The following is a 15,654-nucleotide window of genomic DNA, read 5'->3' as shown; positions in this document are numbered from 1 at the left end:
TTATTCCAGGGAATAGAAAAAAATAAGGGCATGAAGAGACAATGTGAAATTATCTAGCAAATGACTATGGAAATTCAGGTGGCCTGGTAGTAAGCAGACTGTTCGCTGGGGGCTACCTTTACCTCAGCAGCCAAAGTTCAATTTTCTACCAGGCTAACCAGGTGCTAGCAGTTAGTGTTCTAGACAACTCTCTGAAAAGCTGGTGTCTAAATTTAAATCGGACTTCTGGACTTGTCTTACACCAGATTTATCTTATTCAGTGGGTGAATTATACTCTATTTAATTCTTAATGTAAATAGGGAATTATATGTTCAAATACATTTGCTAATAACTTAAAGATAAGCACTAATAATATGGATATGGGATATGGAAACTGAAAACCACAAGAGGAAAAGCAACAAAATTCAGAAGAAGGAAAAAAGGTAAGAATATTGAAAAAGAATAATAAACAGAAAAAATGAAATAGAATGGCAGAAAGACCAAACATTTCATTGTTACATTATAACTGTGAATTAAATTTCTTTATTAAAGATAAAGCCCCTAATATTGGGCATGCACACACATATTCTTGGATACACTCACACGCATAAATCTGATGATACACCAGTTACAAAATACTCACTTATAGCAAAATGACAAAGATTAACATTGGAGATCTGGCAAAGAGATCTCAAGCAAATACTGATGAAAAGAAAGCAGTGCAGAGTATGCTCATATCACACAAGGTAGAATTCAAGACAAGACACATGTTAAACAAGATAAAGAATGCATTTTTTTCCTCAGTAAAAAACACAGTCTACCAAGGAGATGTGAAATAAAAAGGGACTTTATCCGAACCATAGTCACAGTGGGAGAATTTATCTAACCCAGAATCAAACTGAGTAGAGGAAAGAGAAGTTTTGAATATCAAATTTAACAAGCTTCGTGTGTAGCCTCAAAGCAAACCCTGTGTTTTCTTTTCAAATTCTCATGGAACAATAACAACAACTGACCACACACCAGGCCACAAAGATCTCAGTAACCAAAAAGTATACATTATGTGGGCCACGTTCCCTGATCACAATGTAATCAATCTAGAAAATCGACAACAAAAGGATAACACCTTCACCTCAAGCCTAACCACTTGGAAATTCTCAAACATTCCTCTAAAAAGCTCAAGTTAAATTGAAAAATGAAATTAGGATTACAAACTCTCTGAAATTATTAATGAGAATATTTCATATCAAAACCTAGATAATCTGATATATATATATATATATATATATATATATATATCTCCACACACCACACACACAATGGAATATTACTCAGCCATAAAAAAAGGATGAAATCTTGCCATTTGCAACAACATGGGTGGAGCTAGAGAGTATAATGCTAAGCAAAATAAGTAAGTCAGAGAAAGACAAATACCATATGATTTCATGCATATGTGGAATTTAAGAAATAAAACAAATGAACAAAAGGAAAAAAAAGAGACAAAACAAAAAACAGATTCTGAACTATAGAGAACAAACAGATGGTTACCAGAGGAGAGCTGGGTCAGGGAGTGAGTGAAATAGGTGAAGAGAATTAAGAGTACACCCATCTTGATGAGCACTGAGTAATGTATAGAACTGTTGAATCACTATATTGTACACATGAAACTAGCATAACTGTATATTAACTATATTGGAATTAAAATTAAAAACTTAATTTAAAAAATTAAGATCTGAGCAGACTGTGCCATGCCTAAGAAAAAAGAAAAATCACAAATATGTATCATTAGAAAGGGCAAAACATGTAAAAACTTAGATAAAAAATAGATGGCTATTGTGGATAAAGTGAATAAATTACTAGAAATATATCAATTACCAAAATGGACTCATGTGGTGGAAAAATTGCATGGTGCAATAACTACAGAAGAAAATGGAATGACTGTGCAGGTTCTATCCACCAAAACACATAAATACCTAGACAAATTCAAAGTAATATTTGACAAACTATTGAAGCACAGATAATCTTATTTAAACTACGTAGGACATAAAGATGGAGAGAGACTCTTTGGCAAGGCTGGCATACCAAACTCTAATACACAAAATAAATGTTGGAATTATAACTACGAGAGCAGATGCAAGAAGAGCAGGAAGGCTGGAGCACAGATTTCCCTGAGGAAGAAACTGTCACAATGGGAGTTGCTGTGCGTGTTCACTCGGGCACATGAGTGGCCTGTCACCCAAACACAGCTGTGGGGACATCTCTTAATCTGTGTCCCTGCCCTCTCCTCACTCCCACCATGATCCACATCTATGACTTCATGGGGTGTTCCTGGCACACAGCTGGTCCCCTGGATGTGGACTGCTGTGGTGCTACTGTCCCAGTTGGAGGTGGTCCCAAAAGATGGTGGGGAAGAGAAATTCTCTCAAGGACAGAATGTAGAACAGTACCTCATCCTGACCACTTTCTCCAAAAGCCTGAGATGCAGATCTACATTGGTTCATGGGCAATAGCTAGTGATCTAGCTGGACAATTGGGAGCTTGGAAAGAACAGGATTGGAGGTTGGTGACAAGGTGGTCTCGGGAGAACGTGAGTGGATCTCTCAGAATTGACCCAGAAGCAGAGACTGCTTGTGTCCCATGTTGATGCTCTCCAAAATGTGCCCACTGTGAAGGAAGTTCTCAATGATCAGGTGGACAAGATTCCTACCCAGTGGATGAGTAGATATCTATCAGCTTCTTCCCTCAGCTACCCCCGGGCCCACTCAAAAATAAAGTGGTTTTGGAGGCAGGAACAGAGACCACCTATCCAAGTAAGGAGTTGACAGCCTCTCCAAAGCTGAAGCAGCCACTGCCACTAACAAGACTCTAATTTCCAGTAGTGGAGGCCAATTCCACAAATCCAATGTATTGCAGTAGAGATGACCTGTCAGCATTTGATAGCAAGTTGGTTACACTGGACTCCTTCCATCAGAGAAGGCTCATGGTTTGTCCTCATTGGGATAAATATTTGTATTGGAGTTAAATATGCATTTCCTCTCCTTCATGCTTCTGTCAGGACCACCATTAGTGCACTTAATAAACGCCATCAGAACAACCCACTCAATACTGTTTCTGCCCAAGGAACTCACTTTACAGTAAAAACAGAAGTGAAGCAATGGGCTGATGGACATGGGATTCATGGGGCTTATCACACCTCAGGAGAGTTGGACTGATAGAAAATAGAATGGGCTGTTGAAGATCAGTTATAGCATCTTGGTAGACAACCTCTTGCGAGTTTGGGATATTGTCCTCTAAGACATGGTATGTGGGCTCAACCAGCAACCAATTTATAGTGATAAAATTTTGGCATTTGTCACTATTGAACCAAATAACCCCCCTTTCAAAAAAAAAATTTTGTCCTTATATCTGCTCTATATCTGCTGGTTTAGAGGTTTTGATACCCAAGGGAGGAAAGCTTCATTCTGGGGACATATAGGACGTTAATAGTGCCAACCAGCCAGTATGGGCTCTCTATGCCACTGGATGAACAGGCCCAAAGGGAAGTCATGGTGTTGGCTGGAATGATTGATTAAGATCTGTGCTGTACAATTTACAGCCAATGTGGCCATTATAAATTAATTTAAATTAAGCAAAATTAGAAATTCCGTTCCTCAGTCACAATAGCCACACGTTGGCTGGTCAGTATCTACACATGGCTATTGGCTACCATATTGGGCTATACCATGTAGCTATTGTCTACAGAATTAGGCAGAGCAGATACAGCAGATGTGGAACATTTCTATCACTGCAGAAAGTTGCATTAGACAGTGCTGATTTAGACTATCAAAGGGTAATAGGGAGGTTATTACAACAAGACCTGAAGAAATGAGGTTGACTCTCGGGGAACCCTCTGCTTTACCTGCTAGTACTGGTATGAGTGGTGGTCAAAATGGAAGAAAATCTACACAAACATATTATTTATTATTTACTTATTAATTTTTTAAGAGAGAGAGCATGGGGGAGAAGGGCAGAGAGAGAGAATCTTAAGCAGGCTCCATAGTTAGTGAGCCCAACACGGGGCTCCATCCCATGACTCTGGGATGAAATCAAGAGTTGGGTGCTCAACTGACTGGTGCCACCCAGGTGCCCCACAACAAACAAATTTAGGCAGGACCACCAAGTCTCAGACCCCTCAAGAATAATGGTCCAGGCAACCTTACCAGATAAAGAACCCCTGACAACTGAGGTGTTGGCTGATGGCAAAGTCAACCTGGAATAAATGGTAGAGGAGGGAGGTCACACCTTAGCCAAGGCATAGAGCCCCATATTCCCTACCCGCAGTTTCTTCCTTGCTCAGCCGTGTGTATATTCATATATTTTAATGAATTTATCTTATATTTCCCTTTAATCCACTATTGTATATATTGTTTGCAGAATATTGGGACAGGATTGGGACAGAATTAGAGAAGGAATGGACCTTACCCCAGAAATCTTGGACTTGGAGTTGTATAGAGTAACAATAAAAGAGTGAAAACATCGTCAGTTTGGCAGGCTGGAACTTTGGTGGTGGTGGTGGTGGGGGGGGCACTATAAGCATGAAAAGCAGGCAGAACTGTAATAGGACTTTATTGGTTATTTTGGCTGCTCTGAGTTTGTCTCTCCCAATAACCTTCCCATGTTAGTTTAAGTAGAGCTGGTTTCTGTTGTTTGCAAACAGAACTTCTGACTGGTACAGAAGGATAAATATTGGCAAGGAATTGACCACATGGCTATTTGCAGATGACGTGCTTGTCTTCCTAGAAATTCCTGAAGAATCAATAGGGAAAAAAAATAGAAAACATTAAACAATTAATGTGGTGACCAGATATAAAATTGCTTTCCTGTTTATCAGCCTTCTTCTGCAAGGAAATTTAATTTTTAAAATCCCATTTCAAAAAACATAAAATAAAACCCCATTGTCCATGTAAAATAAAACTAGACCCACAAGGGCCTTGAATGCCAGACTCTTTTGTCTTGATGGTGCTGAGGAGCAAAAGAGAAGGTGTGAGATCGTCTAGACCCATCAGAAAGCTGAACAGGGGAGTGTGCAGGAGGGTGAGGGCTCCGGAGACTCATTCCCCCTGGGACATGTGGCTGCTGCCCGCTGGGCCCAGGAGGGGCGCTGCGGCTTGAGAGCAGTGACAGCGGTAGTGCATGCTGTGCTGGTGGGGCGTGCAAGGGCTCACCCACGGGAGGGCAGGAGGGACAGGAGTTCTGGTGTGGTCTCCAGAGGGTGAGTCAGTGCCGCTCCTCAGGCCACAGCAGATCCACGTTTTGTGGGCCCTTAGGCTTGTGTACATTGGAGGATTTCTGTAAAGAAAATAATAAAAATTATAAATACAAAATCAGGTATGAACATGAATAATTACTGGGAATGAGAAAAGAAACCAAAACAACCAAAAAAACAATGTATAAGAAAAGCTGACATAGTACAAATATGACAAAATCCCCCCAAATAACACAAAATTCCCCCAAAAGTTTCTTTCGGCTTCACGACTTATTGATAAAGTTGGAAATTTTCAGGATTGTTGCCAAATTGGGGGAAACCTCTATCAAATATCTTTCATAAGTGAGCTGTAAGATTGCAGGGGGAGGACCAGTCTTAAATATTTGGAATTGATGGCTCATTAACCAGAGCAATTCAGATGCATTCTTAAATTGCTGCTACATTGTTTTTAGCTACATAATTGTGTAAGAAAATTACTCTTGCGCTATGTACACTGTAGTTATTGATGAGTATGTGTAGGAGTTTTGTCACTGGAACACTTGTTTCTCTGGGCCGTCTTGTTCTGTTGGGGATTTCGTGTGCCATTTCATCTGGAAATACCAGACCACATCAGGACAAGATGCATCAGTTACACTGAGATGTGATTCCATATAATGAGATGCATAAAACATACAACTTTACCCAGAAGTACTTGCTACTTGTAGGACTCCTACAGTACACAAGCCCTACTAACGATGGAATTCTGACATTCTTTGAGAGGAGAGAATTTCCGTTTTGACCGGGCATCCATGAGAAATGAGTCCTATGTTCTGATGGTGGAAGCATTTTTTACCGACCAGCTCTGGTTCTGTACATTTCAAACCTTGTTTCTCCTCCACAACCTGCCAGTACTGGGTGCTGACACATTCATATTTCATATAAATACATATTTCAGTATGACCTCTGGTCTGCACCTTTTTGTCATGATAATGGGTGAGTTGGCATGGTGGGTATTGCTGGGCAGGAGTATTATTGCCAAACGGCTAGCAATAATTTAGCTATACATCAGAGTGATTGTTAAGTACATAACTATATCCCACTAAACCAAATCTTCAATTCAACTTCCCCTTGGTCAGGGTCCCAAAGATGTCCAACATGGTGGAAATATGACATGGGAGTTACAGTGGAAGAGGCAGTAATCTTAATGGAAACATTTCACTTCTGTAAGTTTTACAGAAACATTGTGACCATGTAAATGCATCACTAAGATCCTTCACAGGACTTTGGAGAAGATCTGTGTGAGTTTAATTGACATCACAGTATACCCACCTTTGGCTTTGGCTTTCAAACCAGGGGTTGGGGAACCAGGGAATAGTCCCATTAATCATTCCTCTCACTGAAAATCACAACACAGTCCACACCACATACCTCATGCTCACCCTCTCATCTATTCTCACTACAACCTATGAGGCAGGAAATAGCATTCCCGGGCCACAGGTGAAAAAGGGAGGCCCAGAAAAGAAGGACTCTTAGCCAGGGTCACACAATCAACAAGCAATACAGCCCAGCTCTTGTGTCCAGTCCAGGGCTCAGTGCCTACACAAGGCCTACACTGTCACATTTGCACCCACGGTCATCCTGACAGAGAGACAAGGAAGGTGTTATGCTTCTATTTTATAGAGGCAGTAGCTATTATAATTACCTCTCATACCTGCACCCACAGGACGGTTGACAAGCCACTTGTACATCCATGAGTTTATTTAACTGTAACAGCAATCTGCAGGGAGTGTTATCCTCTTTTCTGATAGAGGAAACTGAGGTTCATGGAGGTCATGTGACCTAATTAAAGTCCAACAGCAAGGCACTCCAAGGAGGCACTCCAAACCAGGTCTCCTCACTCTTGGTTCAATGCTCTTTTCACTGCACTTTGCTTTCTTCCCCATTAGAGATCAAAGGAACCCCAGAGTATCCTCTAGTCCCATTCCCTTTTGCCACAAATGAGAAACTAAAGCCCAGAGAAGGGAAAGGACTTGCCCAGAGAAGGGAAGGGAAAGTGGCCCAGATTCTTAACCTAACAGTCAAGTCTGTGTCTCTGCCTCATTTCTCCAGGAGACTTCATCTGCTCCCCCATGTCTAGGGGACCACAATGCTGGCTGGATCTTTGCCCTGACCTCTGACTGACCCATCCAGAAACAGCATATACCAAGTAAGCCTATCACTGTCTTACTGCCCAAACCCCTCTTTTGGGAAATAGTCTCCAACCACAGCTCCCACTGAAGAGGGAGGGGTATCTTAGTCAGCCCTGTTTGTGCTGCGTAGCCCCGCCCCATGGCCACATCTCATTGGATGATACCTATGAGGGAGGCCAATCCTATATGAGCAAGGCTAGACTTAGGCACTCTGGTGCAGGGCCAGAGCAGGTGGGCAGTCTGAGCACTGGAAGGAGCCCAGACAGACTCAAATTTGGAGCCACTTGGCGGAAAGGCAGAAGCACAGAAAAGAGACTAGGGGACCCCAGAAAGAGCCTCTGCTCTGTTCCTTTACCAATCCCATGATTCCTAGCAGTAACGGAGTCCAGGTTATTTTTCTCACACTCCCCACATTGAATGGGTTCCCATGAGTGGTTTTTTTGTACCATACAACTTAGACACTATAGAATTAATTTATTTTTATTTTTTAACTAGTCTAATGGGTGGTACAATCATATGGTTCACAAATCTAAACAAAAAGAATACATTTGGAAGTCTCACTCCCACCCGTTTCCAAACTCTATTCCTTAGTCCCCAGAAGGGACTTTTCCCACTTTTATTTATTTCTGGTGTATCTTTTTCAGCATTTCTTTATGCAATTATATGCAAGTGTGAATATATATATTCTTACTACCTCCCCCTTCCCATGCTTAAACAAAAGAGCATACTGGTGATTTGGGACTTTCTGTGGTTCCATACAAATTTTAGGATTGTTTGTTCTAGCTCTGTGAAAAATAATGGTGATATTTTGATAGGGATTGCATTAAATGTATGGATTGCTTTAGGTAGTGCAGACATTTTAACAATATTTGTTCTTCTAATGCATGAGCATGGAATGTCCTTCCATTTCTTTGTGTCTTCTTCAATTTCTCTCATCAATGTTTTATAGTTTTCAGAGTACAGGTCTTTCATTTCCTTCATTAAGTTTATTCCTAGGTATCTTATTGCTTTTTTATACAACTGTAAATGGAATTGATTCTTTAATTTCTCTTTCTACTGTTTCATTATTGGTGTATAGATATGCAACAATTTCTGTATATTGATTTTGAATCCTGCAACTTTACTGAATTCATGTATCCATTCTGGTAGCTTTTTTGTGGAGTCTTTCTTTTTCTATATAGAGTATCATATCATCTGCAAATAGTGAAAGTTTTGACTTGTTCCTTGCCAATTTGGATGCCTTTTATTTCTTTGTGTTTGATTGCTGAGGCTAGGACTTCCAGTACTATGTTACATAAAAGTGGCAAGAGTGGTAAGACATTCCTGTCTTATTCCTGATAGAGGAAAAGCTCTCAGTTGTTCCCCATTGAAGATGACATTAGCTGTGGGTTTTTCAGATATGGCCTTTATCATGTTGAGGAACGTTCCCTCTAAACCTACTCTGTTGAAGGTTTTTATCATGAATGGATGATATACTTTGTCAAATGCTTTTTCTTCATCTATTGAGGGGATTATATGGTTTTTATCCTTTCTTTTATTAATTTAGAGTACCACATTGATTGATTTGCAAATATTGAACCACCCTTGCAACCCAGGAATAAATTCCACTTGATTGTGGTGAATGATTTTTTAATGTTTTCTTGGATTTGGATTGCCATTATTTTATTGAGAATTTTTGTATCCATGTTCATCAGGGATATTGGCCTGTAGTTCCCTTTTTTAGTTGAGTCTTTATCTGTCTTGGTATCAGGGTAATGCTGGCCTCATGGAATGAATTTGCAAGTTTTCCTTCCTTTTCTACTTTGTGGAATAGTTTGAGAAGAATAGGCATTAACTCTTCTTTAAATGTTTGGTAGAGGGCGCCTGGGTGGCGCAGTCGGTTAAGCGTCCGACTTCAGCCAGGTCACGATCTCGCGGTCCGTGAGTTCGAGCCCCGCGTCGGGCTCTGGGCTGATGGCTCAGCGCCTGGAGCCTGTTTCCATTCTGTGTCTCCCTCTCTCTCTGCCCCTCCCCCGTTCATGCTCTGTCTCTCTCTGTCCCAAAAATAAATAAACGTTGAAAAAAAAAAAAAAAAATTTAAAAAAAAAAAAAAAAAAAAAAAATGTTTGGTAGAATTCACCTGTGAAGCTATCCTGCCCTGGACTTCTGTTTGTTGGGAGATTTTTGATTACTGAACCAGTTTCTTTGCTGGTTATCAGTCTGACCCCCAATAGTCAAAGCAACCTTGAAAAAGAAAAGCAGGGCGCCTGGGTGATCTGACTTCAGCTCAGGTCATGATCTCATAGTTCATGAGTTTGAGTTCCACATCAGGTGAGCCTGAGCCCCGTTTTAGGTTAGCACGAGCCCCACTTTGGTTAAAACATGAGCCCCGGGTGAGCCCCATTTCTCTCTCTCTCTCTCTCTCTGTCTCTCTGCCCCTCGTGGGATTCTTTTTCTCTTTATCTGTCTGCCCCTTGCTCACTTGTACTCTCTCTCTGTCTCTCTCTCTCTCTCTCTGTCTCTCAAAAAAGAAAAAAAAAGAAAAGCTGGAGACATCACATTTCGGAACTTCACGTTATATTACAAAGCTGCAGTGATCAAAACAGTACAGTACTGGCACAAAAATAGACACATAGATCAATAGAACAGAATAGAAACCCCAGAAATGAACCCACAACTATCTGGTCAATCTTTGACAAAGCAGGAAAGAATATCCAATGGAAAAAAGACAACAAGTGGTCTCTCCAACAAATGGTGCTGGGAAAACTGGACAGCAACATGCAAAAGAATGAATCTGGACCACTTTCTTATGCCATACACAAACATAAATTCAAAATGGATTAAAGACCTAAATGTGAGATGGGAAATTATAAAAATCCTAGAGGAGAATACAAGCAGTAATTTCTTTGACATTGGCCGTGGCAACTTATTTCTAGATATGTCTCCTCAGGCAAGGGAAACAAAAGCAAAAATAAACTATTGGGTCTTCATCAAAATAAAAAGCAGCTGCACAACAAAGGAAACAATAAAATGAAAAGGCAACCTATGGAATGGGAGAAGATATTTGCAAAATGATGCGTCTTTACATATTTAGTATGCAAAATATATAAAGAACTTACAAAACTCAACACCCAAAAAACCAAAAATGGGCAGAAGACATGAACAGACATTTTCCCAAAGAAGACATACAGATGGCCAACAGACACATGAAAAGATGCTCAACAACATTCATCATCAGGGAAATACAAATCAAAACTACAATGAGATATCACCTCACACCTGTCAGAATGGCTAAAATCAACAATACAAGAAACAACAGGTGTTGGCAAGGATGTGGAGAAAGGGGAACCCTCTTGTACTGTTGGTGGCAATGTAAACTGGTGCAGCCACTCTGGAGAACAGTATGGAGGCTCCTCAAAAAGTTAAAAATAGAACCACCCTATGACCCAGCAATTGCACTACTAGGTATTCACCCAAAGAATACAAAAACACTAATCAAAAGGGATACATGCACCCCAATATTTATAGCAGCATTATCTACAATGGACAAATTAGGGAAACAACCCAAATGTCCACTGACTGATGAATGGATAAAGAAGATGTGGTATTTATATATAATGGAATATTACTCGGACATAAAAAAGAATGAAATCTTGCCATTTGCAATGATGTGGATGGAGCCAGACAGTATTATGCAAAGCAAAATAAATCAGTCAGAGAAGGACAAATGCCATATGACTTCACTCATGTGAAATTTAAGAAACAAAACAAATGAGCAAAGGGGAAAAAAAAGAGAGAGAGAGGCAAACCAAGAAAGTGGCTCTTAACTATAGAGAACAAACTGATGGTTATCAGAGGAGAGCTGATAAGCTCAAGGAGAGCACTTGTGATGAGCACCTGATGTTGTATGAAAGTGATGAATCACTATATTGTACCCTTGAAACTAATATTACACTGTATGTTAACTAACTGGAATTTAAATATAAACTTAAAGACATTTTTAAAAAAAGTAGCAGTGGCACCTGGGTGGCTCAGTTGGTTAAGTGTCCAACTATTGGTTTCAGCTCAGATCATGATCTCACTGTCCATGAGTTTGAGCCCCACATTGGGCTCTCCACTGACAGTGCAGAGCCTGCTTGGGATTCTCTCTCCTCCCTCTCCCTCTGCCTCACTCTTTTCTCTGCCTCTCTCTCTCTCTCTCTCTCTCTCTCTCTCTCTCTCTCTCTCAAAATAAGTAAGTAAACTTTTAAAATAAGTAGAACACTATATACATTTCTCTGTATCTTGCTATTTTCATGAACAGTCCTGGAAATCATTCCATGCCATAAAGTGATGCAATTTTCTTTACAATCAAAGTCCATGGTTCATGTTTGGGGTTCAACTAACCCTGCCAAGGTGTGAGATGCCATCCCCCACCCCCCCACCCCCCCACCTCCCGACCCCCCGTCCCCTGCCGAGGCCTGTCATTTCATGTAAAACAAAAGAGAGGCAGTATCAGGAAATATTCCCGGTCTCTCAGCTGGTGGGGAGAATGGCAGAAGTGAGGTTTTGAGGGGCACCTGGGTGGCTCAGTCGAAGCATCTGACTTCAGCTCAGGTCATGATCTCCTGCTTTGTGAGTTCAAACTGGGTCAGGCTTTGTGCTGACAGCTCAGAGCCTGGAACCTGCTTCAGAGTCTATTGTCTCCCTCTCTCTTCCCCTCCCCTGCTTGCTCTTTCCCTCTCTCTCTCAAAAATGAATAAAAATTAAGAGAAGAAGAAGAAGAAGAAGAAGAAGAAGAAGAAGAAGAAGAAGAAGAAGAAGGAGGAGGAGGAGGAGGAGGAGGAGAAGGGGAATGAGAAGAAGAACAAGTGAGGCTTTGACCAGTGTCTGCCGGAGACTGAGGCGCCCGACCTAGGGACCTAGGGCTTGGCCATGGCAGGGATAAAAGCCCATCATCATCTTACCACAAGACTTGCTGGCCTCTGCCCCTCTTCAGCTTCCTCTGGTTTCTTCCCTGTGGAGTTTAGAAATAGGTCTCTCAACTACTTCAGATCTTCTCCCCATATTTCTCTTGCACAGAACTGCTCCACCCACTGAGTCAGTGACTGTAGAAACCGGAAAGCTGCTAAGGCCTCCCTTGCATGTCCCCCCTCTCCACCTGTCTCGGCACTGCTATGCTCACCTCTGCCCCTGGAGGGTCCTCCCTCCCCCATGGCAGCAAGGACTGCGGGCCCAGAACAGGCAGCTTCCCTTGCCCTCTGCTTGTATCCATGGCCTTGGGGAGGCTGTGTTTGGCTCCCCTGCCTGAGCTCCCCTGCCTTTACCCTCTGCCTCCCTCGGGCTTCCCTGGCCCCTGGCCCCTGCTTTTCCACACCCCTTATTCCTGCCCTCTGCCTAGTGCCCCACCCGAGGCACTGGGCTGCCCTGGGTGCCTGCCTCAGAATCACTCTTCCCATTTACTCTTTCTCCTTCTCCCCCACTTCTTTATTCCATTCTTCTGCAAGTTGCTTTTGAAATTCTATTCCTGCTCCAATACTCACTTCCACTGAAATGCCTTTCTTGACTTTCCAGCCTGCTCCAACACCCCACCAACAATTTACTGCTGGTCACCTCCTCTTGTAGTGAATTGTGGTGCATTTGTCTTTCATTCTTCTCTCTCCTTGCCATCTCTCTCTCTCTCTCTTTTTTTTTTTTTTTTTGCTTCTGGCTTTGGTAGGGCCATTGCACCGAGTTGGTGTCAAGTGCATCTCTATACCTGAAAGGAGTGATTATTTTACTTTATTTTATTTTATTTTATTTTATTTTGTTTTATTTTATGTTTATTTATTTTTGAAAAGAGAGAGAGAAAGCAGGTGAGGGGCAGAGAGAGAAGGGGACAGAGGAGCTGAAGTAGGCTTCTACGCTGACAGCCAAGAGCCTAATGTGGGGCTCAAACTCACGAACCAGGAGTTCATGACCTGAGCTGAAGTTGGACACTTAGCCAACTGAGCCACCCAGGTGCCCCAGGAGCGATTATTTTATATGACTGCACATGCACTGTCGTCCCCAGCAGGGCCTGAGAGCCCCTGCTCCAGCTACTCCTTCAGTCGGGAAAACTCCCTGCACCCTAGGGGGACACGCAGAAGAATAGGACGTCCTTGCTGCCCTGCAGGATCCCCCAGTGTGTTGTAGAAGACAAGTCCTATGCAAGGATAACTGGGGACTACAGGTTGTATTTGTGGTGGAACTTCATCCCCTTTAGTAACTGTTAAGCATTTTTTGAGCATCTATTATGTGTCAGGCATCGTGCTGTTACTTCACTTACGTTGCCTCATTTCATTTTAACAACCACTGCAAGTTTGGTATTGTTAACTTCACTGTACAGATGAGAAAACTGAGGTGAGAAACTTGAGTAACTCACATGAGGTGACATAGGAGGTTCAGAGTCAGAATTTGATTCCAGGATAGTTTGACCCCAACGCTAGGTTCCTTCACTGGCTAGAGCAGCCCTCTCTCAGCTCTGATAGCAAAAAGGAGCAGCTTTCACACTGGTTCCTTACCTTGCCTCTTTTCTACCCTCAGTGTAACAGGCTGGGGACAGAGCTGGCCCCGGAGGATGGAAGAGGGCAATTGGCCTGCACGGGGCTGGGGGGTGGGAAGCAGTGCTTGTCTGTTTGTCTGCACACATGCACAAGGACACAGCTAGTAGGGACAGTAGATCTTATGGGAGTAAATGAGGCTATCCTTGCCTTTTTAATGCACTAGCATCTTCACTTGTGTGGAAGCCTTAATACCACCAGAATCACATCTGATAGGAACCCCTAGTTCAAAAAGAGCTACACCCTTCGATCAACAAACCATTACTGAGGTCTTCCCATAAGTGGGGCATGGAATAAAGAGATGCATGAGAAACAGACCTTTCTCCTAAGAGCTCATAACACTGTCCATCACCATGTGGCAAGTAGCTTGACAGAAGAATGCCTGGGGGCTGGGGAGCTGTCAGAGCACAGGGAAGAGGATTTCACTCAGCTTCAGGAGGTAGATCAGGAATCCTTCTTGGAGGTGATGCCTGAGCTGAATTTTAAAGGGTGAGCAGTCTTTCAAGTAAAGGCAGGTGAAGAGGGCATGCCAGCCCATGTGTGTAATGTGTCCAAAGGCTGGGAGAGGAGAGGGGGCAAGGCAGTTTTGGAGAACAGTAAATAGTTGAGTATGACCAGAGCCTCCGCCAAGGGCTTTGTTACAAAGGGTCATTTGCCAAGGTAGGAGTTTGGTCCCTGTTCAGTAGATAAAGAGAATTAATAAAATCCTTTAAGTGAGGGTAAGGCATGGTCAGAGTTGCATTTTAGAGAGATCATTCCAGGAGATGTCTTATTCTAAATGGTGCCTGGAGAGCAGCCCCTATTATAGCCTCCAGTACTTCTTGCACAAACACACACACACAAAACACAAAAATGCAAAACAATTCCGAAAATCAAAACTGACAGATAATCAATTACGAGATTCTGAAAGACAAAACAATTGCTTGTCCATGCTTCAACTAGGAAACAAAGCAATCCACTGACATACATAAAGATAGAAATACACTTAATTCTCTTTGTCATCCAGAGACCCCAAATATTTAACAACTAGAAAATTGCACAACTGCCCTTTTGCTGTCATGGGCTGCTTTTTTGAGGTAGCCAGTGCAGTGTTCTCAACTTCCTGTCCTTTTTCTTCTTTTGTAAAGATTTTATTTTGAAGTAATTGCTACACCTAACGTGGGGCTCGGACTCACAACCTTAAGATCAATAGGGAGGAAGAAGTTAGAAAAATAAAACAGAGGGCACTTGAGTGGCTCAGTTGGTTGAGTGTCTGACTTCGGCTCAGGTCATGATCTCACGGTTTGTGAGTTCAAGCCCCGCATCAGACTCTGTGATGACAGCTCGGAGCCTGGAGCCTGCTTCAGATTCTGTCTCCTTCTCTCTCTGCCCCTCCCTACTTGTGCTCTGCCTCTCTGTCTCTCAAAAAATAAATACATGTAAAACAATTTTTTTAAAAAAATAAGACAGAAAACTAAGCCCAAGTAAAGTGGAAGAAAGGAAATAATAACAAAAATGAGTCAAATAGGAAGGCAATTAATTTATTAATTAAATTTAGCAATGTTGCTGGATCCATTCTCCGTATACCAAAATCAGTAGTACTTCTACTAACCACCTACAGTTAGTGAAATTCAACAATGAGACCATTTACAGTAACATTAAAAAAGCAACAAATTTATAGGAACACATCTAGTGAAAGGTGTACAAGACCACATACTATATTACTGAGAAAAATCAAAGAAAACCG

This window comes from Lynx rufus, unplaced genomic scaffold (genome assembly GCF_022079265.1).
Source record: "Lynx rufus isolate CCGP_SWC_20201006 ecotype Redwood Valley unplaced genomic scaffold, mLynRuf1.p SCAF_13, whole genome shotgun sequence".
Lineage (NCBI taxonomy): Eukaryota > Metazoa > Chordata > Mammalia > Carnivora > Felidae > Lynx > Lynx rufus.
This window is presented reverse-complemented; position numbering follows the sequence as displayed.